We start from the raw sequence: 27,996 nt of genomic DNA on the forward strand, positions 1-27,996 counted from the left end.
ATGTTCTGAGGCACAGTTTAATTGGACTCATATGTTCATTCGCAATTTCCCGCTAGTTGTTTTCTTCAGAATTCAGGTACAAATATTTCCTAAAGTTTATAAAGCATTGCTCTCATTTTTTCTGTAACTTTCGGTAGTCCATACTTATGTAGTAGACCTAAGCTTTATTGCAGAATCAGCTAAATCATAAAAAAATAACATTTTTATTAGGAAAAAATTATAAATATTAAATGTAAGATGTGATACTTTTTTATCCTTGTAATATACGTAATAGGTGGAATTAAATAGGTCTAGTACCTCAGCCATGTCATGCATGTCTGGTAAAAATTTGGTCTCCTTCAAATGTATAACATTGGATCAAATGGTACCTCAGTTTGAGGAAGAATTTCCTTGTTACTTTTTTTAAATAACTCTAAGCAGGTTCAAAAATATTCAAAATACTTCTAATTTGTTTAGAAAGTGTGATCTATTACCTGATATCAACAAAAAATCTTAAAACATATACATTATAAACAGTGCCTGAAAGAAATAGGTGTTGATTTTTACATAATATTGAGCTGGAAAAATGCCGTGTATCCTTAAGTGTGAACTGCCAGATAGCTGTGTAGATTTACACGAGAAATATCGTCTGGTTTGCACTGATGATGTAATGATGTGAGGGGGCTGAATGCATTTTTTTTTCCAAATTTAATGTGCCATTATCAACAGAATGATTGCATGCAGATCATTATATTGGCGTGTGAGGTTTTGGGATTAACATTTATTTTTTTATCGCGTATCTTGAGACTTTGAGCCAAAGCTCATGGGATGAGGTGGTACCTAGTTTACAGAAAGCTGAATATATAATTTATAAACAAAAAATTACAGAATTAATAAAATATGAAATTAAGAGAAATTAGGATAAATTACATGTTGCATAGAGAAGTTTTCATGTATTGTGAGGGTCTCCTGTGTGGAATTCTAGCATACCACAAGGTAACCTTTGTGTGTGGATTTGAATACTTAGGTGTATCACTCTTTTTTTCTGCCCTGCTGGGAAATTTGGAAAACAAACCCTGGAGAAATCTTGTTTTTTGTCTCAGTAGATGAAACAGTTTGTTTACTGGGATTTCCTGCATCGTCGCTGGCTGGGTGCAGCTTAATACATGCACCGCTTCCCTACTCCCTCATTCTTACTGCTTCTCCACTTCCTACCACTCCCCTCAGCTTGCAGTCAGTGCTGCCACCACTTCTTGCCACTAGCCTAGTAGCTGCCGATGGGTGGCGTGAGGGGTGGTTTGTTTTGATATGATTCTTGGAGATTGTTGACCCAGTGGCTGGAGACAACGGTCATATGTGCACGAGTTGTGTCTGAGTGATTGTGTGAATATGTGTGTGTGTGTGTGTGTTATTTTCCAAGAAAGGTTATGGCCAAAAATTTAGTTGTGAGAGTGTGATTGTCTTTTCTACGTGTCTGTCCATGGTTCAGCTATCATCTTTACGTTGAGTTGCTACCTATCTTCATTAGCATTAATTCTCAGAGTATTTGCACAAATTGATGGATTTATCACCACCATCTCATTTTGTCAACATAATGTCAGTGACTTGTGTAAAGCTGGCCACATGAATGGACTTCCATGATGGGCCAAAACCACAGGCCATTTCTGTGGGTCTCTCTAACGGATTGGGTCTGCCGATTTGAAGCCCATCGTTTCCCAATAATGTGCAAGCCCTGCCCATCGGATCTAGTCTCGCCGATCTGCTCCCAGGCCGGCTCTGTTTGTGTGTGGTATAATGCAGTGGGTTTTCGTGATTTATATGAGGACTCAGGACTGTGGTGCTCCTCGGCAGGCCAGAGGCCACGGGCGATGGAGTTCAGGAATTGTGACTTTCTCACTGCAAGTACAGTGTGCGGTACATTTTTTTATAAACATTTTATTTATTCTAGTACTTTTTGGGGCTTAGAAAATAATTTATACAGGATGTACATATCTTTTTTTTTTTTTACAAACGTTCAGTACGCGAATCATGAGTGACCCGGCAGACATCAATACAATAATCGAATTCGTGCCATACCTGTCCCAGCATGGCATCGTCGATTGTGATATTTGTTTCTCGTATTCTCTCCCGGAGCTCCGCTACATCACGTGGTAGAGACCATACATACACCGGATCTTAAATGTGTCCCCACAGAAAAAAAGTCACACAGAGTGAGGTCTGGTGATCAGGGAGGCCATTTCATGAAACAGCTGTTCCCTTCTGTAGCACGGCCAGTTCATCGATGCGGCAGCTCCGTATTCAGGTACCCGCAAACTTCACGATGAAAATGGGGGGGAGCCCCATCCTGCTGAAAGATGAACGGAGAGCCCAATTGCATCTGAAGCATCAGCCATTGCTGCAACAAATCCGAGTAGGAATATCCAGTGACAGTTCTCTTGGCGAAGAAGAATGGCCCGTACAGTTTTCGACACAACAAAGCACAAAAAACATTTACATTTAGCGAATCACACCCAAATTCAATGCATTCGTGTGGATGCTTTGCACCCCAGATTCGACAATTATGCCTGTACACTTTCCCATTAGTGTGAAAAGTGGCTTCATTGCTAAAACTTAAGCGATCAAAAATTCCATCCCCGTCCTTATTCAATTGTTGCAACTGTGAACAAAACTCAAAACACTTGTCTTTGTCGTTGTTATTGACCTTCTACCCTAGCTCCAATCTGAATGGTTTCATAGACAACTTCTGTCGCATGACTTGCCACAGTCAGTGGAGCCATTTCGAGTTCATGGGATGCACGACGCACCAATTTCTTTGGACTCCTTATGAATGTCTCTCATATGCAATCCAAATTCACTTCACTCACACTGGGATGTCTGCTTCTCTGTGCTGGGCACAAGCAACCCGTCATAATAAATTTGTTGTGCCTTCCTTATTGGTGGTTTCTTACCGTACTTTGTTCTAAACATCCATTGAACAGCTGTAGCAAACACTTTGTTTGTCGAACTCCAACACGCAGAAAGCTCGCTCCGCACCTGAACTTGCAATGTTTATGACTGGTGTTATCGGCAAATCACCAAAGTATGCTGCGGTGGTATACATGAAAAAGAACTTTCAGGGTTTCCTTCAAAAAGACATATGTGTGATATCTGTGCTATGTTTGGTTCTTGTGCAATAAATAATTGAAAGTGTTCCCAGATGTAATGTACACCCTGTATATTAGAAAGTATGAGCGATAGGAAGAACAACTTGTGGCAGTCACAGGCGGTTTGTATGCTATGTACCTGTATATTTTGGCCTGCCTTATATACTACTTTCAATAGGCCTACTTTTTTCTGAGGTTATTTCTGAAATCAGTGTAGGTATTTTAAATCTGTCTTGCGACTCCAAGGAAATGCGTATTTGTGTCACCAAATATGTTTAGTTTTATTGAAATAAAATAACATCAGTGCTCTTCATGGAATATTATATACCATTGTCTTTCTTTCTCCATCTAAAAACTGTTCATTACAAAAGATGCTGACATTAGTACTTAAGATTTTTGCTCATGAGGGGAAGAAAGACAGAAGTCCTTACATTTTTTTTGTGAACTTATGTCTTTACTTGCCCTTGAGACCTCGAAATTTGTCAGGGAAAAATGCTAAAACTTGCTGGAAATCAGGGAACGTCACTTGGGGAAACTTGCGGCAACCCTGAATGTTCACAAGCTGGCACTGCAGACCTTGCTGACTGCATTTTTCAGGGATGAGAATATTCTTGCCAAGTGCACAGAATTGCCCCAAACTATAACACCATATGAGATAACAGAGCAAAAGTAAACAAGCTTTTGTGTTTGTGTCCAAGACATAGTGTATAGTGAAGACAGAAGTGTTCATTTTCTGCTTAAGGTGTTGAACATGATACTTCTGAGAGAGCTTTTCATCTATCTTCAGTCTTAAGAATTTAAAATGTCTGTTCGACCAGCTCAGGACAAGACTATTTCTATTTTACAAGAGTTCCGTTGTTGGCAGTGAAGTATTAATCCATTCTCCAAAAGCCATGTGCTGATGTTGCCAACTACCTTGTCAGCTAGATGATTTACGTTATGTTCAGTGTTTTCCGAGAGAACACATGTCCGAATATACAAAAGCTTTCGTTTGCATTTGCAGTAGGTATGGAATAAAAATAAAAAAAAAAAAAAAAAAAAAAAAAAAACAGAAGCCCCTGTTTGTGTTTCCTATAGATAGTGGATATAACAACAGCTCCTTTAAGTTATGTTTTCAGATTATTTTTGATGCCACAATTTCCACTCACGTTGCTACTTTTGTGTTTTCTTCTTGCTTAGTACTCTTGATACATTTTGTTGAAAGTTTGACTATGGTTCCTGCTACTAGGTGCGAGGATACAAGTGAGTTGGCTTCCATTCGGACGTCTACGATGAGACGATGGACAGGGTGAAAGGCCTCGGCGTTGATACCGAGTGCACTGGTGGTGGTAGAATACCGCACGACCCCAGTGCCAACGTCATCAAAGCGTACAGCTACTCACAGGTGATACCAAAAGCAGTGAGTTGTAGAAATGACAGTATGTGTCATCTTGAGCTGTTATTCAACTTAATTTTTTACTGTGTGACTGGTTTCAGTTGAAGACCATTTTCAGGCACCTGTTGTATATACATCGTGGATACGGGAAAATTTGGGATGAAAAGAATGTTTGAAAATTATAGTAACAATACAAGCAACACTTACAGAATTTGATTACCAGCAAAAACTATATATATCAAAAGAATACAATGTCAGAAATATAAATTAAATATCCACAAGCATTGTATGTATTGTTACTACAATTTTGAAGTATCCATTTTGCCTGAATTTTTCCTGTTTCCATGCTGTGGGTACAACAGGTCCTCAAAAATGGTCTTTGACCAAAACTGGTTGCATCATAAAAAAAAATATCAACAGCTTAAGATTAAAAGAATCGATTTCTGTGATTTTATCCTTGCTCAAATGGAAACAGATGAATCTTTCATTTCAAAGATTGTGTTTAGTGATGAAGCAACTTTCCACACTAACGGGAAAGTCAACCGTCACAATGTCTGTGTATGGGGCACTGAGAATCCGCGGGAAACAACTCAGTATGAACATGACTCGCCTAAGGTGAACGTTTTCTGTGCCATTTGAGCCAATAAAGATTTTGGTCCCTTTTTCTTCGAAGGTGCTACTGTAACTGGACTACAGTATCTGGAGATCTTAGAGAATTGGCTGTTCCCTCAGCTCGAACAAGAAGCACAATAATTCGTATTTCAGCAGGATGGAGCGCCACCACATTGGCACTTATCTGTCCGTAACTACCTGAACGTCAACTACCCCAGGCGATGGATCGGCCGCCAGGCAGCCCGTGACAGAGCATTTCGTCACTGGCCTCCAAGAAGCCCTGATCTTACCCCCTGCGATTTTTTCTTATGGGGGTATGTTAAGGATATGGTGTTTCGGCCACCTCTCCCAGCCACCATTGATGATTTGAAATGAGAAATAACAGCAGCTATCCAAACTGTTACGCCTGATATGCTACAGAGAGTGTGGAACGAGTTGGAGTATCGGGTTGATATTGCTCGAGTGTCTGGAGGGGGCCATATTGAACATCTCTGAACTTGTTTTTGAGTGAAAAAAACCTTTTTAAATACTCTTTGTAATGATGTATAACAGAAGGTTATATTATGTTTCTTTCATTAAATACACATTTTTAAAGTTGTGGTATTCTTTTTGAATCACCCTGTACAGTTAGTTCTGGCCCAAAAAGTCATTTTAAATGTTTTTAAAGTACAACAAACAGTAGCATTTCTACTGTAATTTGTAAGCCATGATGAACAGTAGCACATAGTGTGAGTTTGCTGCCTTTTTATTTCTGTGGGACCTCGCTATGTGTGTAAACCGAAAAATGGCTTTTCGAGCTGAAACTAGTTGCTTAATTAAAAATATTTTTAGTAACTCTATTATCTTAAGCTGAAAAATATCATTTTCATCCAATGACATTAATAATTTTTGTGTCCTCTTTTTCACTTTTGCCATATGGGTGTGTTCTGAGAAGGTCTATCACATGTTTGTTTCTAAGATTGGTACAGTTGTTTTCTGTCATTAGTTATTGTATGCTGCTTTTGACCACTGAGAATCAAATTTTTCAACTGTTTAATATCAGGATTTAGCAGCAAGTTTTTTTACTCAAGTGTTAAAAGGTGTTGTATCTAACAACTATTTTTCTGATCTTCACAACTATTTTTCTGATCTGAAGATTGCCATGCAGGAACTCAACAAACTAGTTCTGATCTGATTCAAAGACTGCATTCATTTTGTTGGTAGAGACAGTGGGGAGCTGTCCTCTTCAGTCATCATTATCCAGAGGTGAAGCTAGTTTCTTTCAGTAGTGGCTGTCATTATTGACTTCAGTCTTCAAGAGTGTGTCTCAGAAATCATTAAATCAGCAGCAGACTGTTGGTTTATTGCATGAAGAGATTCCAAATACTGCTTTAAATTCACTTCTATCTTAAATTCAGTGCCATGTATGAATGTTTGCTTTTAAACTCCATTGCTACCTCAGTCTAACTGATGTGTGTACAAAAGGAGTGAACAAGTGGCCCGTGTAATATGCCTAGTGTGTTAACAGTGTACACCACTACACATTGTCTATTTTAAAAAATGAATCACTCTGCAGCAACCCAGAATGTCTCAGAATTCCCACACTATGCAGTACAGTATCCAAAGATTGTTATTCTGTGAACAGATATCCATTGGTGTTAATTAGATGTGTACTGTACTCTCCATTTAATGTACAAAAGCAGTTGTCCAGTAGCAATTCATTGCAAGAGGAGGGACAATTTCCAGTTTTGTTATTTATTTTATTTGCCCATTTAAATAAAGCTGACTTAGGAATTTTCCCTTATGTGGGGACTGTTTGTACTAGATAATGTGTCTGTTTGAAGTTCTATATTTGTATATTTTGCTGTTCATGTCACTTCTGCGTAATTTTTCATTGATTGTATCGATACTTGTTTGAATTCTGATATGTTGTGAAATTTCAAACATTTGGGAATCCCGTGATAAACCAGTACTATTACCGTCAATTGTAGGCTTAAACTAAACTGTGTTCTTTCAAAAATTTTTAGAACAGTATGCCTATCATCCTCATTCAAAATATTCTGTCTCTTATTTTGTTGTCCAATTATGTGAGAAATAGTTTAGTTTCAGAATTTTGAGATGCCTGCAAAACTATACTTTGTAAGTTAGTGCTACCAGTGTTTTGTATACGTAATTTACGTAGCAAATCAATGCTTTGTGGTTCACAGCTCAGCCAAAGTATACATCACCCCTGAATTTCATTGTATATCAATGCAAATAAATGTGTATTTTTGAGAATTTTCGGAAGTTACCATTGTCCTTTGCATAATCTGTGAGCAGTTGGGGTTTGTGATGTAGTTCCTGTAGCAGATTTTCTGCCAGACATTTTGTGTTACATCTGGTTTTCCCTTAACCCTTTACTGGCCAAAACTCTATTGGATCTTTTTTTTTTGCAAACTTTTATACATAAATATGTTACATTGAGTGATAAATTGAATAAAAAGTTGTTTTGAAAAGTTTCAGTTTATTAGAACAAAAACTACAGAAGTCCTCATTTTTGGGACATTGGCCAAATGCGCTATCCAAATTCACAATCTTATTCTCCATGCATAATATTGTAAGAAGCAACACAAACATTAAATAAAGAATATTGTAATGTTATGGAATGTATATTGTACTGGTTGTTACCTATCTCGTTTCTTGATAACTGAATGATGTGGACTCTTACGCGGTATATTGTGGTAGGACCACATTCGCACCACGTGTTTGTAATTGATAATAATATGAGTAGTTCCAGCACAATTTCAGCAAGGCTTATTTATTAGTAGCTGGTGAAAGATTACACACTGCAGATCTCGTTTGTCTAGGGGTTTTGTCTGCAAAACATTACTCTAACGAGCCTGGCCTGGGTTTTCTTCTTGTTTGAAATAAACACTACCGGGTTTGAATTACTTTCGGCTAAAACTAATATTTATTCGTACTCTTTGTTTAGTAACTACAATATTTTCACTTCGAACATTGATACCCTAAAAATGCATTATACTGTACTGGTCACTTAAACACGTCCATCTCCCTCCAATACCGACAAAGAATTGGCGTGCAAGCCAACATGTGCCCGGAAGTTGCAGACATTCCTGCATTCCAGATTCTTTGGTCTTCTGACCTTAATACACTCCAAAGACACATATAAATAAATACATATAAATATACCACATTTATCATCTCAAACAAATCCATTATTTATCATAAAAGAAAATATTCATAAATAAATAAATTAAACACATTGTATGGCAACATAATGAAGTTACCTTAACTCTCTACTGTGGGCATCGTACTTTTCGCATGAGATAAACTTTATCTCTGACAGTTAATTACATTACAATAGCCCACCAGGACTTGCAAGTGTACCTTGGTCCACTTGTCAGTCCGATACAGAAATTGCATCATTGTCTTAGCTTGTATACAACTTTTTATCACAACTGTAGTAAACTGTTTATTCTTTCATCAACCATTGACTTCCTCCTTTGTCTCACAACATAAATACATATGTCGATTTGTTGCCCAGAAATTTACTATAAAATAATACTAAAGTTAAAACATTTTCTCATATTAGAACAAACATAGTACTAACTCCTATATCATCAGTGAGTTTGCAAAAGTATTTCAATTCAACAACACTATTCTCTCATGAGCCTTGTGAATTATGTTATATCAAAATTAAGAGGCAAAATAAGCCAACAAAGTATCTTTATGGGGTTATAAACAGAGCTGAATAAAACCAGTTATGGTGAGCATGATGTAAAACAAAGGCACACTTGCATATACAAGAAAATATATTCTATTAACTATTCAATTTTTTTTTTTTTTAGCATTATGGTCTATTTAAGTGAATGAACAAATTTCAAAATTTATGAGATTTGCTATTCTCAAACTGTGAGGGTGGGTGACATGTCTTGTCTCCTAGCATCATCAATAAAATAAAATCCCTTATTTATCAAGTTTACATATTTTGCAATTCATTAAATACTGTAAAATTACTTTAAAAAACACATAGGAATCATGAAATCTAATCTTATAATATAATTACGTGACAATCAGTCTAGATACAACATCGTTTTGCATGAGATGTGTTACATGGCATAGTATGGTGACTGCATTTTTTTTCTTTCTTTCTTTACTTCCAGTAAAATTCTTTCCAGATAAAGGCATGTTTTTAGGCTCAGTTTGCTCTTTTCTCAATATACGGCTTCAAAGAAACATTCCTAAGACCAAACAGCTTTCTCGACTTGGGATATACTAATCGGTACGCATTTGGATGGGGTTCTCAATAATCTCAAATGGCCCAATGTAAATGTCAAAGAACTTCTTGAGTTCTGCTGTTAGTAACTTTGATCGTTCGTGGGATTTCACTAAGACATGGTCACCTACTCTGAATGTGGTAGCCTTTATTTTCCTATTACGTCTGTTTTTCCTAGCTTCACCTAGTTTCTTCATGGTTTTCTTTACAATCTCTTCACGTTCTTTCATTGATATTAAGCTACATTGTGGAAAGTCTATTAATTCAGAAATAAGATTTGCTGGTCTGAGGTGAAACATAATTTCATATGGTGAAAACCCAGTGGAGCTATGCTGCAAGCTGTTCATGATATCCTCAAAGTTGTTTACATGGTCGGACCAACTAGGATGTTTGTGACTACAATATGTCCTACAAAGTCTCCCTATTTCTCTCATGTACCTTTCTGCTGGGTTTGAAGATGGGTTGTACACGGATATCAAGATATGTTTTGTGTTAGTTTTTTTCCATGAATGCTTTCCAGTTTTTTGAAACAAATTGTGAACCATTATCAGATAGTATAGCTTTAGGTTTCCCTACACTCTTGAAGTAATCTCTCTCAATTTTTGCAATGATCTCTTTACTTGTAGCTTTTTGCACAGAATAAAGTTTAATTAGTTTGGAAAATACATCAACCATGACGAATATAAAACAATGGCCACCTTTGCTTTTAGGTAAAGGTCCATAAAAGTCTACAGCTACTAAATCTAATGGTTTATCTGGAATGATGTTCTGCATTTCTCCCTGACATGTTCTGTTGCTTACTTTTACTCTTTGACATTTGTCACATGTTGATATTTCGTTCCTCACCTTCTTTACCATGTTATAAAAGTAGATATTTTCTTGTAACTTTTTTTACACATTTCTGTATTCCACAGTGACCATAACTCTCATGGGTGTACTTCATTAATTTGTCTGCCTCACACTCTGGCCAACGTAGCTTCCAATTGTCAGAGTCCACATCTGTTCTTCTAAAGAGTGTTCCCTTAAAGACCTTATAGTACTTGTCAAGTTTATCATACCCTCTTTTGCCTAAACAGTCCTTAACCAATTTCCAATTAGGATCGTTATTCTGTCCCCTCCTGATGTTATTGCAAAGTGTCTTTATGAGCTTTTCATCCTGGATTCCCTTCATGTATCTTATTTTAAATTCCTTTTCTTCCTCTTGATCAAACATTTCCTGATCTCCTCCTACTGGTGACCTGGATAAAGCATCAGCTACTACGTTTTCTGATCCCTTAATATACACAATTTCGTAATCAAACTGTTGCATGAACATTGCCCACCTGGTTAATCTACTGTGATATAATCTACACTCCTGCAAGTAACTTAAAGCTTTGTGGTCTGAATAGACTTTTATCTTGTGTCCTAACAGGTATGTTTTAAATTTTGTAAACGCCCAGTGTACTGCGAGTAATTCTTTTTCTGTGACAGTGTACGTTCTCTCATGTTTAAGTAACATTCTGCTGGCAAATGCAATTGTACAATGAAGATTTTTTTCATTCACAATTTTCTCCTGAAATAGTTCTGCTCCTAGTCCATAATCACTACTGTCAGTGTGAAGACAAAATGGCAAACTAAAATCTGGTCTGTGTAAAAGACTGTTCTTACAAAGTTCATTCTTAATTTTATCAAATGCTTTCTGGCACTCTTCAGACCAATTCCATGGAGTATTTTTTCTAAGTAAGTTGCTTAAACATGTTACATTAAGGCATTGTCCATTTACATATTTTCGATAGAATCCACAGAGTCCGTAGAAAGACTTTAATTGTTTCCGGTTTCTAGGAGATGGAAAGTTTACGATAGATTTTATTTTCTCCGGATCTGCACTTATCCCTTCCTTAGTAATGACATGACCTAAAAATTTTAGTTCTGACACACCAAATTTACATTTTTCCAGTTTTAATGTCATACCACCTCTTCTGAGTTTCTCACACACCTTCTTCAATAACTTCAAATGATCCTCCCAACTTTGATTTGAAACTAATATATCGTCTACATAAATTGTTAATTCTGACACAACTTCTTGGCCAAGTACATAGTCTAGTGCCCTTATAAATTCGGCGACTGATGAGTTTAATCCGAAAGGCACTACACAATACTGGTAACATCTCCCATTGTATAAGAAAGCAGTGTACTTTCTAGAACTAATTGCAAGAGGTACTTGATGAAAACCTGAAGTTAGGTCAAGGCTTGACATAATTTGGATATTTTTAAATTTATATAACAACTCATCGATGTTCTCTGGGTGGTCAGTTTCTCTGTATAAACATTTGTTTAACTGTCTGGAATCTAGTACTAATCTGACTTGTCCATTAGGTTTATTTACAGTGACTAAGGGATTATTATAAGGGCTTATACTCCTCTCAATGATTTCACACACTTCCATCTTTTGCAATTCTTTCTCCACTGCTACCCTTTTCGAGATTGGAATACTGTATGGTTTTGTAAAGAAAGGTTCATGTGGCTTCAACTGTAAAGTACATTGGTATCCAATTACTTTACCTGGTATATTGCTAAATACATCACTATATTCCCACAAAAATAATTTCAAATCTTGTTTTTGGTTCTCAGTTAGTTCTCTAGCCTCGACTACTTTTTCATTTACTAACTTTTCAAACTCTATCTCATCTGTATCGAAATCTGTGACATGGCTTTCAATGTACTCACCTTCTTTTGTAAATTCAATACTGTTCACAGTCTTATTCATACAAAACACATTTGATTGAAGAAGTTTCGTAGTGATGACTTCACCACTTGGTAGAGTCATCATTAATTTCTGCCCTGCCCAATCAAATGCTGCACTTACTTTTGTTATCCAAGACATGCCTAGGATAAAATCCTCTGTGAGATCAGGAATGACGAGACACCCATGTGACCATGATACTCCTTCAATTTCAAAAGTAATAAAAGCCTGACTCCTTATTGATTTACTGTGCTTCCCGGTAGCACCTCTTATTTTAATTCCTACCACAGGTAACTCGACATAATCCTTATTAGTTTTCAGTTTTTTACTTAATGATTCTGATATCCCAGATACTTGACTTCCTGTGTCTACTAAACACTTTCCTTTCCATGATCCTATCTGCACATCAATAAACGGACTGCTTACATCAAAGTCAAATTTTTTGTTAATATTCTCATGTAATAAGTCATCTTCAATTTCACTGAATCCATATCCCTTTCCAGTATCCTTACCTGTATCATTACTACCAGAGTTATATGCTGTTATTACCCTAATTGCATTTTCTTTGGCCTGATTACTATTTCTGAATATTTCATTAAGCCAACTACATTCATTTGTGCTATTGTGTGTCTCTCCTTTATATTTCTGTCTTAACATTTGTGCAATGTGATACTTAATTCTATGCCACCAGTCTGGATACAAAGTTTCACATATATCAAGTGTTACCTTTCTGAAATTTTCATCATCCTTAATGGCACTACTGTTAACCCATAAGTTAAACAAAAATTGCTCACTATCTGACATTTCATCATCTACTCCCCTAATGCTGTTAAGATTACCTGCTGTCAATTCCTTCTCATTTTTCTTCCATGTATTAAGATCAAATAACTCATTGGCTGAAATTCTGGCATCCTTATCATTGAAATTGTCAACTGTGTTCATGTGTACCTCGCTAATTTCATTACTATCCTCTTTTATATTAGTAATCCCTAAAGCTTCCAACTCCTCACTTACACCAATAAAACATCTATCTTCACTACTATCCTCAATTTCCTTTTCTTCCCAATCAACATCACAAAAATTATCATCTTTATCCTCTGCACTCTTACCTTCAGTATGCAGATATACATTTAAATCATCCTTACTAGGTGCTCTTTTCATTCCTAGCCCACCAGACTCTTCCATAAGTTCTCTAATTCCTAATACACTTTGATCATTTGAACAACTATTTTCCAGCAAGGTGCTCCTCTCAGCCCACTCATAGAATGAATCTAAGTTTAAGTCTTCACAGTTTTCTAAGCAATCAGTGTCTTTAAATAACTTACCTTTTGTTTCAGGTTTATTTGTATGTCATATATTATTTGTAACAGATACTACATTAATGGGATAACACTCCTCTTTGAAATAATTACTCATTATGTCACAGGTATCTTTCTGTTTAGTTAGACAGTTTGGGTTGGCCCTTTCCATTTGTGTATAAGTAGCTCCTACCTTGCGGACCGCCAATGGAGCCTCATTCAGTTTTTTAACTCCTGTTCAGTTCTCCCCATACCATTATGACTATTCCACTCCTTTGGTTTATTTCCAAAGTGTCTGTTACCAGATTGGTTATGATTATTTCCATACTGACCTTTGTAATGGAAATTGTGTCCTTGTGATCCCTTGAAGTTGTACTGGTGATTTCTCTGATGAGAATCACTACTTCCAAAATTGTGTGTTTCCTTTTTATCATGTTGTGTGTTTCCCCAATTTGTATGCCCTGTCCTTTGAAAATGGTTTTGACTATGGTGTGGTGGTTTACCCGTTTTCTCAATAATTCTGTCTAGTTTGTCAACATATTTCAAAAACTGATCTATTGTGTCATCTGGACCATAAGCTAACTCCCACTGTAGTTCACATGGTAGCCTCCTTTTGAGTGCATCAATTTGAGTGAGTTCATCAAAAGGTTTGCTTAGGCGAGTGAGTTTCCTTAACTGATTTCTGCAAAATTGCTTCATGCTACGAAATTCATGTTTATAAACAGGTCCATTCAAGAATTCGCTTTTTATTCTTGCCTGTTCTGTCTCTGACCAGAATTTACTTAAGAACCTCTCCTCGAACTCTGCAAAAGACATTCCCTCAGTACAATAATGATTAGTCCATGACAATGCTTCACCTTCTAGAAATCTTTTCACAAATTTAATTTTCAAATTATCATTCATATTTGGAAAAAAGATATCCTTGCAATGCTGCGGGAAATCTACCGGATGCATACTGCTCTCATCTGAAAAGTTTTGTACTGGAATATTGTACCACAAAGTGCCAATATTGTTCGGCAAACTATTGCTGACCATATTGCTACTAACACTTTCAAGTTTCTTAGTGATGTCATTAATACTACTTTCTAAACTCTTGACTTCATTTTTGTTTATCTGATTATTTACATCTATTTTTTCAGTAATAATTCCTATCTTTTGTTCAAATTTGCTTTCTACTTTAACAATTTTATCGTCTACAAGAGAAATACGCTCAGATACTGTTTCTTCTACATGTTTGATATCTGAATGCACAACTTTAAACGCATTATGGATTTTCTCTCTACCTGTACTTGCTTCAGTTTTCAGATTTTTTACTTTTGCATCTACATTTTTAACTTTTCTCCCGACATAATTGACCTTACCCGTGATCTTAACCATATTACGACTCAAACTGGAAATTTTTGCTTCTACTTTTTGAAAGTGATTGTCATTTTTCTTTTCATATTCTTTGAATTGTTTTTCAAATTTATCACTCATGAGCTTGAGAGTCTGGTCTAACTGAGCAGCATTGTTTTGCTCCATTTGATCCAAACGAATCTCATTAGCATCGAGTCTGTCTTTAATATTTCCTAACCACTGTCCGTTTTGTCTGTTAGTGTCATCAATTGCCTTAAATTTTCCCTCCATATAATTCATTATTTTTGATAGCATGTCTTTAACTTCATTCTGTCTTTCCGTATGAGTTTCAACTTTGTCTACAGGATTCGGACTATTACTGTTGCATTCACTTTCGTATGATAAATTCACATCTGTACTAGCGTTGGCGACACCGTCGTCAATACCTTCCTCTTTTACAATAGTCATCTTTTTACACAGGAATAAACAAAACACAACAAATTTATCTTTTCTAAAGGAAACTAAACTATTTTACTCACAGTTTACTTATTTTCTTATAAGGTCTTCTTTGTTGATTGGTGCGTGATGGAATTCACAACACTGAAACACTACACTTATATGAATATTGCTTTTTTGGTTGCACAACACTTTACACTTTTTTCTTCTTTCGTGACTTATTGCGCCGTTATTCTTGCTCCAGTAACTGCATCCCGTTGTCTTGAAGGTATCAGCATTCGACTTCCTTTGTCTTGAAGGTATCAGCATTTGACTTCCTTTAACATTTTCAGCCAGGATGTACGAATTCTGTCGTTTTCTTCGCAATCTCGGTGGTAGTTCATTTCGGTAACATTTTCAATAATCCCGGACGACGCCACCATATTGTACTGGTTGTTACCTATCTCGTTTCTTGATAACTGAATGATGTGGAATCTTACGCGGTATATTGTGGTAGGACCACTTTCGCACAACGTGTTTGTAATTGATAATAATACGAGTAGTTCCAGCACAATTTCAGCAAGGCTTATTTATTAGTAGCTGCCGATAGATTACACACTGCAGATCTCGTTTGTCTAGGGGTTTTGTCTGCAAAACATTACTCTAACACGCCTGGCCTGGGTTTTCTTCTTGTTTGAAATAAACACTACCGGGTTCGAATTACTTTCGGCTAAAAATAATATTTATTCGTACTCTTTGTTTAGTAACTACAATATATTCTCTTCGAACATTGATACCCTAAAAATGCATTATACTGTACTGGTCACTTAAACACGTCCATCTCCCTCCAATACCGACAAAGAAGTGGCGTGCAAGCCAACATGTGCCCGGAAGTTGCAGACATTCCTGCATTCCAGATTCTTTGGTCTTCTGACCTTAATACACTCCAAAGACACATATAAATAAATACCTATAAATATACCACATTTATCATCTCAAACAAATCCATTATTTATCATAAAAGAAAATATTCATAAATAAATAAATTAAACACATTGTATGGCAACATAATGAAGTTACCTTAACTCTCTACTGTGGGCATCGTACTTTTCGCATGAGATAAACTTTATCTCTGACAGTTAATTACATTACAATATTCAGTATGAAATGAAGCAAAACACTTGTCATGTCCACCAACATTGCACCTATCACAAATTTTTGTTGTTTTTTTCTTGCAGTAAGCACATTTCTTCTGTGTTTTACTTGGCACAAAGAAATGATTTCCTGGATCTAGTCGTACATCTGTGCTCACCCATCCTCCCATCAATTTGCTTCCTTGTGCTCCTCTTTGTTTTGGTACTGATCCTTTTTCCTTTGATAGAAAAAACATCACTATTCTCTGTCGGACATCCAAAAGTAAGAGCTTCTCATTAGAGTTAGCAATTTGGTATGCACGCCATGTGTTTACTATGCAGATATATATCATCTGTGTGAATAATGGCCACCACCATTTCTTTGACCTTATCCTCGTCCTATAAAGTGATATCTGCTTGTCCAGTAGATATATGGCACCCATGTGGGCATTGTATTCTTCAATGATATGTGGCAGTGTAACAGATATTTCCTTTTTTTTGCCCGTGAATATATTTTAGTAGAACTCAAGGAATAATAGTACTGTTATTTGTCACTACACATACTGGTTTGTTGTCACTCCATTTCACAACCAGAACTTCATTCTCTTTGTCAAATATGTAGTCATAGAATCCTCGTTCCTTCCTTTTGCCATTCTTTTCGAGTCAATCAAAGGACATGCATTAGTTCGGATCTCTGTTATTGTTCCTGCAGCTTTCATTTTACTCTTTCCGAGTGTGATCAGTGTGTCAACACTGGTGAAAAAGTTGTCAAAGAAAAGCTTATAATTCGGATACTCTGATTCTGGAATAATGGTTTTTAGTTCATTAATTACCCTTGCACCTAAAGGCTCCTGTTTGTTGTCAGTCTTGCTACAGTATGGTGAAAAATTATAAAGAAAGCCATTGGAACTTGTAAGACACCAAATTTTATATCCAAATTTGATAGGCTTTTCCCTCAGAAACATTTTAGCTGAATGTTTGCCATAATAATGTACCATTATTTCATCAGTTGAGAGTTCTGAATGAAATACGCCAAATTTACCAAATTCCTATTTCAGCATTTCAAATTATAACCTCAGTTTGTACATCTTGTCGTTTCTGTCTATTTTGGAGTTGTCATTGAGATGAATGAATCTCTTTATTTCCCAAAACCTATTTCTTGACACGGAGTTGAAGACTAAAGGAACACCGACGTCAGGAGCCTGTTCCCAGTACTTATTCTTGTGGGGAAGCTTATGATAACCACTCAGAAGTAGTACGCCAATAAATAATTTTAGTTCTTCTTTGGTTAGCAGAAAATTTATTCTGTTATGTTGGCAAGCATAAATTTCGCTTTGTTCAATAATAGTATCCATTAGTTTCTTAGAAAAAGAAATCCTCAAACACCTGGGGCACTGTGTTATTTGCTAGACATTCCGCATCATAATGTTTGTTGCTCTTCCCTGGTTCACTATTGTTTGTGTACGTTGGTTGACATTTATACCACTTACATATATATTTTTTTGTAGATAACATACCACTTTCTCCTCCACCTCCCAACGCTTTCCTTCTTTTGGCTTCTGGATGTACAACTGTAGCATTAACTTCATCTCAGCTGGTTGTGAGCTCTAAAGTACCGGCGTCATCTTGTACAACAGTACATTTTCGTCAGTGTCTTCTTCATCTGTTATTACATCTGCATTGGGTGGAATAATTGCCAATTCTGTATATCATCTTCATCGTCACTCTCTTGATGGTTCTCTAGTTCTGCTAGAATTTCTTCAAATGTAAGTTCACGTGGCATGTTTTTGTCCTGTTGGAATCGTAAAATTCGAATAGAATATGAAAAAAGCAGATATAAAGAACATAAAATGCAATTCTTCTCTGTATATTATGTGTATACAAGAATAGGGCACATCAACAATAAATAAATGATTTTTTTATATATATATATATATATATATATATATATATATATATACACACACACACACACACACACGAAAGGATGTGCGTTTTAAGGGAGAGGGTAAGGAGTCATTCCAATCCCCGGAGCGGAAAGACTTACCTTAGGGGGAAAAAAGAACAGGTATACACTTGCACACACACCCATATCGAACCACACGTACACAGACACAAGCAGACATTTGTAAAGGCAAAGAGATTCGGCAGAGATGTCAGTCAAGGCAGAAGTACAGAGGCAAAAATGATGTTGAAAGACAGGTGAGGTACGAGTGGCGGCAACTTGAAATTAGCGGAGGTTGAGGCCTGGCGGATAACAAGAAGAGAGGATATACTGAAGGGCAAGTTCCCATCTCCGGAGTTCTGACAGGTTGGTGTTAGTGGGAAGTATCCAGATAACCCGGACGGTGTAACACTGTGCCAAGATGTGCTGGCCGTGCACCAAGGCAAGTTTAGCCACAGGGTGATCCTCATTACCAACAAACACTGTCTGCCTGTGTCCATTTCCCCCCTGCGGGTTCGGGGGTTAGAATAGGCCCGCGGTATTCCTGCCTGTCGTAAGAGGCGACTAATAGGAGTCTCAACTGTTTCGGCCTTTAATGTGATGGTCCCCATTAGGGTTTGACCTCCATTTTTCCAAATTCAACAGAAGTAAGAGCCTTTTGGGGAAGGACCCCTTACGTGGTGCACCATCAGTCCTCTGTGCCCTAAGACCTTGGCACTCTTTATCGTCTGGGTGTCGTAACTGCACCCTCCATCCCTCATTTTGGGCATACACACCTGATGGATTGTGTAAGTTACGCCCTTAGTGCATCATCATCTGCACCCACGATCACTATGGACTACCCATGGCACCCAAAATCCAGCACGGTAGCCAGCCCGTTGTGGTGGGGTCGTCATGTACCCTCTAGGTTGTAGCCCCCTGACAACACAGGGATCGTACTGCCGATGCCTGAACTGCCGCCTCCCTACGTAAGCCTAGGAGTAGATGCCCGTCTCTCCGGGGCATCAGGACTCCCGGCAACGGCCATCCTGCTAGGTGGCCTTTGCTGTGGCTGGGTGCCACCCGTGGGGAGAGCCCCTGGTCGGAGTGGGTGGCATCGGGGCGGATACCCCGCAATGAAATGGGTACAATCTCAATCCGGTGGTCGCACGACCACCAACGTCTCTAAGCGCAATAAAGTAGACTTTAACGCTGTGGCATATAACCCCAAATCGTCCCCTTCCCTAGCCACGCCCTGGGAGGGACGCAGGGCTGCGGACAGACAGGAGCCATATTCACCGCGATATCTTGTGTGCAGCAGAACTGATGGGGATTCATTTTTGGGGACTAAGCCTCTGTTCTTTGTGACCCATCTTGAATATAAGTTCGGGGAAGTGGCCCCTCTTTCCAAAATGCGGAGCGGGGCCATTTTGATACAAGCACCTTCCTCTGCACAGTCAAGGGCGTTGCTCGCCTGTGAGAAGCTTGGTGACATACCTGTTAACGTCACTCCCCATAAGTCACTAAATTTGGTCCAGGGGATTATCTTTCATAAAGATCTTCTGCTACCGTCTGATGACGAGCTACGGGAGAACCTGGCACGAAGAGGTGCACACTTCGTTCGTCGTGTCTTTAGGGGACCCAAGGATAATAGGATCGCTTCCGGTGCTTTCATCCTGGCCTTTGAGGGCAACTGCTTGCCTGAGAAGGTCAAGGTCATGATCTACCGGTGCGATTTCAAGCCCTATGTCCCACCCCCTATGCGATGCTTCCAGTGCTGGAAATTCGGGCACGTGTCCTCCAGATGCACTGCCAGCCCCACATGTCGCGATTGTGGACGACCTTCGCATCCAAATGCTCCGTGTGCTCCACCTCCCACCTGCGTTAACTGTGGGGAGCATCATTCTCCCTGCTCGCCAGATTGTGCAGTCTACCAACGAGAGCGGAAGATACAAGTAATTAAGACCCTGGACCGTTTAACTTACCAAGAGGCGAGGAAGAAATTAGAATGGCTCAACCCCACACCTATGTTGAGGAGTTATGCTGCTGTAACACTGCAGCCACCAGTTCCTGCAAAGACTCCTTTGACAGTTGGCCCACCGAACAGTCATGTTTCGCCTGCCCCACCACCGGTGGGGGCCACTCTCTCTTCCACTGCTCCCAAAACACACAGTTCGGGAGCAGTGCGCCCCAAGCAACCGAGGACGTCGGTCCCCACCTCTCAGCCGGAGCGGCGACAGCCCTCTCTGGCTCCTCAGCCGGGGAAGCGACAGCTCTCTCCGGCTGCTCAGCCGGAGACGCAACAGCCTCCTCTGGCCTCACTTGTTCGGAAGGGATCCCTTGGGGGAGTCCCTTCCAAGGACTTCCCCAGTGTCTCACAAGACACTAGCCAGTGGCTGAAGAAGCCACCAGCTGCTGGTCGAAGGGCTTCACGCTCTTCCTCTGTTCCTGATAATGCGTCAGGAAAGCCCTCCCAGCATGCCAACCCTCCTCCGAAAGACAAGAGAGAGAAGAGGAAGCTCTCCAAGAAGGATAAGGACCCAGTGGTTCCCGCACCAACGCTTCCTGTCAGCTCAGCCTCTGAGGATGAGGTCGAGCTCTTTGCGTCCCCTGATGACCTGGATCTCGCCGTCTCCTCAGAAACGATGGCCGTAGCGATGTCCGTCACTCAGTCGGTGGCAGCATGTGACCCTGCCCAGTAATTTGCCTTTTCAGTGCCTGAATGCCTCTACAGGACACGCTTTGTACAATCCTCCAGTGGAATTGTGGCGGTTATTTTAGCCATCTACCTGAGCTGCGTCAGCTTGTAAGCTTGACACCTGCTTTATGCATTGCTCTCCAGGAAACCTGGTTCCCGGCAATGCGGACCCCTGTCCTCCGTGGATACAGGGGTTATTACTGCAACCGAAGCACTTACAATAGTGTGTCAGGTGGAGCCTGCGTGTATGTCCTTACCTCTGTATATAGTGCTCCTGTGCCCCTTCAAACATCTTTGGAAGCTGTGGCTGTCCGCGTAAGGACTACCCAGGACATAAACGTCTGCAGTGTCTATCTCCCTCCAGGTGGTACAGTCTCCCTGACCGAATTGGCTGCACTTGTCGCCCAACTTGCCACGCCTTTTCTTCTCCTTGGGGATTTTAACGCCCACAATCCCCTGTCGGGTGGATCGAAGATTACTGGCCAAGGCAGAGATGGCGAGAATCTCATCTCCCAACTTGATCTCTGCCTCTTAAACACTGGCGCTGCCACGCATTTCAGTGTGGCGCATGGCACGTTCTCGGCCATAGATCTGTTGTTGTGCAGCCCAGGGCTTTTACCATCGGTCCACTGGAGAGTCCATGATGACTTGTGTGGTAGTGACCATTTTCCCATCTTCCTTTCACTACCCCAGCGTCGATCCCATGAACGCCTGCCTAGGTGGGCATTTAGCAAGGCAAACTGGGAAACATTCTCCTCTGCTGCCACTGTTGCATCTCTCCCCCACAGTACCATCGATGTGGTGGTTGAGACACTGACTGCAGCGATTGTTTCCGCTGCAGAACGTACCATTCCTCGTTCGTTAGGGTGCCCCCGGCGAAAGGCAGTGCCTTGGTGGTCTCCGGAGGTCGCTGAATCCATTAAAGAACGTCGGCGGGCTCTTCAGCGACATAAGTGGCACCCGTCTTTGGAGAACCTCATTTTCTTCAAATGTCTCCGTGCTCAGGCACGGCGGCTCATCAAGAGTCGGAAACAGGAGCGCTGGGAGAGGTACGTTTCCACCATTGGTTCCCGTACTTCACCCTCCCAGGTGTGGATGAAGATTCGGCGCATCTTTGGAGTGCAGCACTCTACGGGTGTCCCAGGGCTTACCATCAATGGGGCGGTATCCACCGATGCTGATGCAATCGCCAAGCATTTCGCACAGCAGTATGTTCGGGCCTCTGCGTCGGGGAATTACCCGCCTGCGATTCGCGCGCTTAAACGCCAGGAGGAAGGCAAACGGCTTTCTTTTGCTTCTCGCCACCCTGAGACGTATAACGCCCCATTTAGTTTGTGGGAACTCCAAAGCGCCCTGGCACAGTGCCCCGATACGGCCTCTGGGCCAGATGGCATCAACAATCAGATGCTCAAACACCTGTCCCCGGTCTGTCAGCGATGTGTTCTTGCCGTCTTCAACCGCATATGGGGTGATGGTGTCTTTCCGTCGCAGTGGCGAGAAAGTACCATCATTCCGGTGCTGAAGCCTGGTAAGGACCCACTTACTGTGGATAGCTATCGACCCATCAGCTTGATAAATACTCTGTGCAAGCTACTGGAACGTATGGTGAGTCGACGGCTGTGTTGGCTGCTCGAGTCTCGGGGTCTTCTGGCTCAGTGCCAGAGCGGCTTCCGTCAGGGCCGTTCCACCGCCTATACTTTGGTCTTTCTTGAGTCTGCAATCCGCACTGCTTTTTCCAGGCGCCAACACCTTGTCTCCCTCTTTTTCGACCTCTCCAGAGCATATGACACGACGTGGCGGCACCATATACTCGCCACGTTGCACGGATGGGGTCTCCGGGGCTCTCTCCCCATTTTTATTCAGAATTTTTTATCTGTTCGGACATTCCGCGTTTTAATTGGCACATCCCATAGTTCACTTCATATCCAGGAGAATGGCGTTCCACAGGGCTCAGTATTGAGTGTGCCCCTTTTCCTTGTGGCCATAAATGGCCTTGCAGCAGCAGTTGGGTCGTCTGTCTCACCCACGTTATATGCTGACGATTTCTGCATCTTGTTCAGCTCCTCCACCATTAGTGTTGCAGAACGTGGGTTGCAGGGAGCCATACGCAAGGCGCAGGCATGGGCCCTATCTCATGGGTTTCAATTTTATCCTGCAAAGACTTTTTTTATGCACTTTTGTCGGTGCCGAACTGTCCATCCCCACCCTGAGCTCTATCTTCAGGATGCCATTCTCAAGGTTGTTGACACTTACCGTTTTCTGGGATTGCTGTTCGATGCCCGGCTTACTTGGCTTCGACATATTCATCAGCTCAAGCGTCAGTGCTGGCAGCATCTGAATGCCCTTCGCTGCCTCAGCAACACAACTTGGGGTGCCAATCGTAATACGCTGCTGCAGCTCTACAAAGCCCTTGTGCTGTCCCGGCTTGATTATGGGAGTGTGGCGTATGGCTCAGCGTCGCCCTCAGCATTGCAACTGCTGCACCCCGTTCACCACTGTGGGGTTCGACAGGTGACAGGAGCATTCCGCACCAGCCCTGTGGACAGCATACTTGTGGAGGCAGGTGTACCTCCAGTGCGATTGAGGCTCCAACATTTACTGGCCGCTTATGCTGCCCATGTTTTTAGCTTGCCTGGGCATCCAAACTATCGTCTCCTGTTCCCACAATCGGTCGTCCATCTTCCTGAACGTCGGCCCCGGTCAGGTTGTACGATCGCGGTCCGCGTCAAAGAGCTTCTCTCTGGGCTTACGGTTTTTACAGTTCCACCTCCTTTCCGGGCCACTTTGCGGACACCCCCATTGTGTGTTCCTCACCCTTGCCTTCGGCTCGACATGGCACAGGGCCCGAAGGACTCCGTCCCTCCAGAGGCCTTCCGCTGCCGTTTTTATTCCATCTTGACCACGTATCAGGGCTCTGGCATTGTATACACTGACGGTTCAATGGTTGCTGGTCGTGTCGGATATGCGCTTACTCTAGGGGACCATTCTGAACAACGTTCCTTGCTGGATGGCTGCAGCGTTTACACAGCTGAGCTGGTCGCCATCTTTTGTGCCCTAGAGTATATCCGCTTCTGCTCAGGTGAGTCCTTTGTTATCTGTAGCAATTCCCTGAGCAGTTTACGAGCTCTCGACCAGTATTTCCCTCGTTCTCGTCTGGTGATGGCTGTCCATGAGTCCCTGCATACTCTTGCACGTAACGGCCGCTCTGTGGTCTTTGTGTGGACCCCAGGCCATGTTGGGATCCCCGGCAATGAGAATGTTGACCGCCTGGTGAAAGAGGCCATCAGTAAACCACCTCTGGAGATTGGCCTCCCGGCGACTGATTCGCGGGCACTATTACGCCGCAAAGTTTTCGAATTCTGGGACATTGAATGGCGCAACCTGCCCGTGCCAAACAAACTCCGTCGTATCAAGGAGATGACGACTGTTTGGCGGTCATCCCTGCGAGCCACCCGCAGGGACTCAGTCGTCGTTTGTCGGCTCCACATTGGCCACACCCGACTGACGCACAGTTATTTACTGTGTCGTGAGGATCCTCTTATTATGCGTTCAGTTAACTAAGTAGAAATTAGTAATATCTTATCTCAGTGAGGAACTTGAAACTTTCAGGACAGGTCAGGAGCATGTAGAGGTGCTCTTCCTCTACTTGAAAAGAACAGTTGACCACACACTGAGTAGATAGGTTCCTAGTAGAACAGTTCATAATGGGATGGAACCTCCGTGGTATACAGTCACTGTAAAGAAAACGTCTAAAGGAACAGAGATTACTGCATAATAGGTGTAAAACAAAGTGTAGGATTATAGATTGAGAGACGCTGGATGAAACATGTTTGGCTGTCAAGAGAGCAATGCATGAAGCCTTCAATGGCTACTGTAGCAGAATATTGTCAAATGACATTTCACAAAATCCAAATAAATTCTGGTCGTATGTAAGGGCTGTTAGTGGCACAAAAGTTAGTGTCCAGTCCCTAGCAAGTGAGACAGGAACTGAAATTGAGGGTAGCAAAGTAAAAGCTGAAATTCTGAACTCGATTTTCAAATGTTCCTTTGCAAATAAAAACCCAGGAGAACTGCTCCAATTCAATCCTTGTACACTGAAAAAATGAACAAAATAGGTATTAGTGTCAGTTGTGTTGAGAAACAGTTGAAATCATTAAACAAAGCTCCAGACCCCGATGGAATCGCAGTCAGATTCTATATTGAATTTGTGGCTGAGCTATCCTCTCTTCTCACTGTAATCTATCCAAAAAACCTTACCCAGTTTTTGGAAAAAGTTACAGATCACACCCGTCTACAAGAAGGGTTGTAGGAGTGACAAAACTACCATCCAGTAGCCTTGACATCGATTTGTTGTAGATTCTTAGAAAATATTTTGAGCTCAAACATAATGAGGTATCTCGAACGGAACTACCTTCTCAATATGAACCAGCATGGTTTTCAAAAACATAGATGATATGAAATCCAACTCTCACTTTTCTCACATAACTTGCTGAAAGCATTGGATCAAGGCAACAGGTAGATAGTGTTTTTTGATTTCCTAACAGTATTTGACTCTGTTCCACACCTACACTGACTGTGAAAAGTACGATCATATGGGGTATCAAGTGAAATTCATAACTGGATTGAGGACTTTTTGATAGGAAGGACACAGCATGTTACCTTGGATGGAGAGTCATCATCAGATGTAGAAGTAACTTCAGGTGTGCCCCAGGGAAGTGTGTTGGGGCCCTTGCAGTTCTTGTCCATTAATGACCTTGCTGTAAATCAGGATTTTTGCAGATGATGCAGTTATCTGTAATGAAGTGCTATTTCAGAGAAGCTGCATAAATATTCAGTCAGATCTTGATGAGATTTCAACATAGTGCAGTGATTGGCAACTTGCTCTGAATGTTTAGAAATGTATAAACTTAGTATCCTGTGACCATAATATTGGTGAGTCACTGTCGGAATCTGCCAACTCGTACAAATACCTGTGTGTAACACTTTGTAGGAATATGAAATGGCATGATCACATAGGTTCAGTTGTGGGTAAAGCAGGTTGTAGACCTTGCCCTAGACTATTGCTACAGTGTGTGGGACTTGTACCAGATAAGACTAGCAGGAGACATTGAATGTATACAAAGAAAGGCAGCATGGTCACAGGTTTGCTTAATCCATGGGAGAGTGTCACAGAGATACTGAAGGAACTGAAATGGCAGACTGTTGAAGACAGGTGTAAACTATCCCAAGAAAGTGTATTAGCAAAGTTTCAAGAACTGTCTTTAAATGATTACTCTAGGGATATACCACAACCCCCCCCCCCCCCCCCCCCCCCCCCACATATTGCTCTCACAGGGGTCGTGAAGATAAGATTAGGATGATTACTGCTCACACAGAGGCATTCAGACAAATTCAGACAATCATTCTTCCACGCTCCATACATGAATGAAACAGCAAGAAACCCTGATAACTGGTACAATGGGACTTACCCTGTACCATGCACCTCCTGGTGGATTGCAGATTACAAACGTAGATGTGAACTGACAGTCTCTTACATGTGCATGAGGGAAACATCTAATCACCTTTATTTTACCAAGACAAAAATTATGATTTACTAAAGTTTCAAACCTTGACAGGAAATAATGGATTAGGCTGTCCATAAATTATAAACTAACATTATTGTGATGATGGAAAGTCTCATATAAAGACGTGAAACAAATACTAACAAAGAGATAGAGGGGCTGGCCAGTACAGCCAATAGATACACAAAACATAACAGAAAATTTACGTATCGTAGCTTTTGGAACTTTGTTCCTTCATCAGGGAGGAGAGAGGGGAAAGAAGGGGAAGAAGAGAAAGTGGATTCAGTTACTCACAACCCAGGTTATGAAGCAACAGGGTAGAGGTAAACAGGGAGGGTAGCAAAGATGGAGGCATGGGTGTATACTCTACAGTATGTCAACATGTTGCCTTGACCTGTTTGATCACCAGGTCTGGCTCCAATTCAGTGCACACGGGACATCATCGAACAACTCCAGTGTCTCCCAAAAACAGCATTAACCATCCCTGTTTCGATGACAATGTGAAACAGGCATGGAACTTCATCCCACAAACTCATATCCAGCACAATGCATGCATGTTTGCATGCTTACATTTGGGCAGTTACACTGGATTTCAATGTATTAGTGTATCACATTTGCAATGGTGTATCTCGCACTTATATTATCCTGTGATCTTGCAACATTAATCACTTAAATAAGTTACTTAGACATATATGTTCCTGAAATTTCATTACTCTACGTTAATTACTTTTTGGTGTTGCAATTTTTTTTTTTTTTGCAGTGTACATGATGACTACAATAATACATTATAATGTTTCTCCAGTGGTTTCAACATTAACTTTTTAACAGAAAAGATTTTGCTTACAGTTCATTTTTTAGTTAACATTTCTAAACTTCTTAACAATCCATATTAAAGCTAGCAATAGTAACTATATTAATAATTGCTGCTGTAAACAGTTACACATATGGACATCAGTTTTGAATAATGGGTTTTGAGTGTAAATAATGTTTTATGTAAGTGTTTGTATTGATACTTAAAATTAAATGTCATGTAATGAATGTCCAGATACTCATATAAAAAGTTTTGTTGGATCAAGTTATTTACGAACGCGATGTACTGTGTTCTTCCATTAGAGAATGAGACTGTATTGTTTATCGGTTTCATTACAAAATGCTAATAAGCTTTTAGTTAGAAAACCTTCTATAACTAGAATTATTAATATGAGAAAAATAGGAACAGTGAAAGAACGGAAGATCAGTTGCAGAAACAAGAGTAGCTCTGAGTTGCAAGAGTGGTTGCTTTTCCCACACATGTAATTAACTGGCATTATCGCCACTATTAACTTACCATGGTTTCACATCTCATCTGTTCATTGTTCCCCATGTCCTGCCCTTCTGTTCCCCCTTCCTATTAGATCATATATGCCTCTGTTACTGTAATCGGTATGTAAACAATAATTATCACATGACCTTTTTTTGTTACAGGTTGTAATATTTGACATTGCAGCTTTTGAAAATGGAGCAGGATGTTGTGCCCTCTCTCCTAT

The 27,996-nt window shown here is 40.5% G+C and overlaps 1 long non-coding RNA gene across 1 annotated transcript; it reads left to right on the forward strand.

Annotated features, from left to right (window-relative positions):
* The first annotated feature begins 14 nt into the window (after positions 1-14).
* LOC124556641 lies at positions 15-27,996 on the forward strand. The gene is made up of 3 exons (XR_006968638.1): positions 15-76; positions 4,351-4,506; positions 27,935-27,996. It is a non-coding gene; the product is annotated as an uncharacterized LOC124556641 (long non-coding RNA).

This window comes from Schistocerca americana, chromosome X (genome assembly GCF_021461395.2).
Source record: "Schistocerca americana isolate TAMUIC-IGC-003095 chromosome X, iqSchAmer2.1, whole genome shotgun sequence".
NCBI classification, from domain to species: Eukaryota; Metazoa; Arthropoda; class Insecta; order Orthoptera; family Acrididae; genus Schistocerca; species Schistocerca americana.